The sequence below is a fragment of the Rana temporaria genome, chromosome 9, assembly GCF_905171775.1.
Source record: "Rana temporaria chromosome 9, aRanTem1.1, whole genome shotgun sequence".
Lineage (NCBI taxonomy): Eukaryota > Metazoa > Chordata > Amphibia > Anura > Ranidae > Rana > Rana temporaria.
In genome coordinates, this window is record NC_053497.1 from 86,096,942 (window position 1) to 86,099,544 (window position 2,603).

The window sequence follows — 2,603 nt, forward strand, 5'->3', positions numbered from 1 at the left end:
TGTCTAAGCTGCCTAGCTTTGTGGGTGTTGATTTTATCTTGAAGTCATTTTTTAGTATAGGTTTCATGGCACAATTAAAACCTAATGACCATTTTTTCAGCACCTGTTTGATCGGTGCATCAAATTTAAATTTTTTACAGCAAGGCAAATTCTTGCTTAAATCAACAGTACCTCTAGAACAGTGGTTCTCAACTCCTGTCCTCGGACGGCCTCCCCAAGCTGTTGTTTACTAAATAATGAAAGCTTTCAGGGAAAATATATTTAAATATAATTTTTTTCTTTATAAATGTCAGTTTTGCTGCAAATGGTTCTATACATGGTACAGATGCATCACTTTACAGGCAGACTAAGGGGACCCCACAGGCACTATATTTAACCACTTGCCGCCCGCCTTATGCAAAAAGACTTCGGCAAAGTGGTTTCAATATCCTGAGTGGACGTCATATGACGTCCTCAGGATATTGAGCCCCCGGGGGCGCACATCGCGGCGATCGTTGTTGCAGGGTGTCAGTCTGACGGAGACTCTTTACCACGTGATCAGTCGTGTCCAATCACGGCTGATCACGATGTAAACAGGAAAAGCCGGTAATCGGCTTTTCCTCACTCGCGTCTGTCAGACACGAGTAGAGGAGAGACGATCGGCTGCTCCTCTGACAAGGGGGGTTTGTGCTGATCGATTATTAGCACAGCCCCCCCGAGGATGCCCACACTGGACCACCAGGGATGCCACTAGACCACCAGGGATGCCCACCACAGGTATGCCACCCTAGACCACCAGGGATGACAATCACAAAAAATGGATGCCAATCAGTGCCCACAATGGATGCCAATCAGTGCCCACAATAGGCATCACTGATTGGCAGGCATTGTTGTTTGGCACTAATTGGCATCCATTAGTACAACACATACATTAGTACGTTAGTGCCACCTATCAGTGCCCATCTATGCCCATCCGTGCCACCTATCAGAGGGGGGAACGGGTGGGTCGCCCGACGTCAGAGATGAGAGAGGAGGAGGGATAAATAGCCCTCCGACTCCTCCTACAAAGGCCAGCCTTTACATATATATATATATATATATATATATATATATATATATATATATATATATATATATATATACGTCCCCTTTAAAAAGCGGCATTGTGGACGCGCACGTGTCGCCAGCGGCGCGCGAGCTCCGTGACTCCGACCACGGGTCCCACAGACTATATGTCTGCGAGCATACCCGCGATCGTGTCACTGTGAGGAAGAAGGGGGAAATACCTATGTAAACAAGCATTTCCCCAGTCTTCCTAGTGACAGGAAAGTGAACACAGCTTCCTGTAATCGGGAGCGGTGATCACTGTCTTGTCACACACAGCCCATCCCCCCTACAGCTGGAATCACTCCCTAGGGCACACTTAACCCCATACAGCGCCACCTAGTGGTTAACCCCTTCAATGCCAGTGTCATTTTCACAGTAGCAGTGCATTTTTATAGCACTGATCGCTGTAAAAATTAAACAATGGTCCCAAAAATGTGTCAAAATTGTCCGATGTGTCCGCCATAATGTTGCAGTCACAATAAAAATCGATGCTCGCCGCCATTACTATTAAAAAAATTATTAATAAATATGCCATAAAACTATCCCCTATTTTGTAGACGTTATAACTTTTGCATAAACCGATCAATAAACGTTTATTGCGATTTTTTTTTACCAAAACATGTAGAAAAATATGTATCAGACTACACTGATGGAAAAAAAACGGTCGGATTTTCCATCATCAAAACACGATTCCCATCGGAAAATCAGATTATGTGAGAGCTGTGCATGATGTCATACGCCTAGGCTTTTTACCAATCGAACATATTCGCCAGCACACCATGGATTGTACAATTACGTCCAAAAAAGTTTTATGGCAGAAAAATCAAATCACAAAGGTGCAACGTTTCGGAGTCACGCAGGACCCCTTCGTCAGGCAATGTGATGACGAAAGGGTCCTGCGTGCCTCCGAAACGTTGCACCTTTGAGATGTGATTTTTCTGCAATAAAACTTTTTTTGGACGTAAGTGTACGGTCCATGGTGTGCTGACCAATATGTTCGATTGTTTGATGTCTCCAGGACCCAACTGGTAAACTGGTGCAGTGCCCACCATTCTTTTGAGCCATTTTAACAGGAACGTGTGCGATTGGAATATTGATTAGGCTTTTTACCAGACAAGAAACAGGAAGAGGCCTGTATAAGGTATTTACTGGCAGAATTTTTTTTTTTACTATCCAGATAAAAAAAGATAAAAGATAAAAAAAAATTACTGAAGTTCCACTTTAAGGAGATTGTACAATCAGATTGTACAATGTGTTATTATGTCCTATTTTTTTTATTTCTCTCGCACATGATTGGGTATTTAAAGTGAGTTCACGTTTTTTCCTGACATTCTATTGGCTGCACGGTGAGCACACAACAGACGTCTTTAATAGTGAATCATCAGCAGCAATAATTCGATGCCAGGGATGGGATGACGGTCCCGCCCCCCGCCGGTCTATGAGGCTCCACCCTAGAAACACTAGAACTGTCTACAAACTGTCCCAGGACACCGGGGCTCCAGAGGGCTGCCAATCAC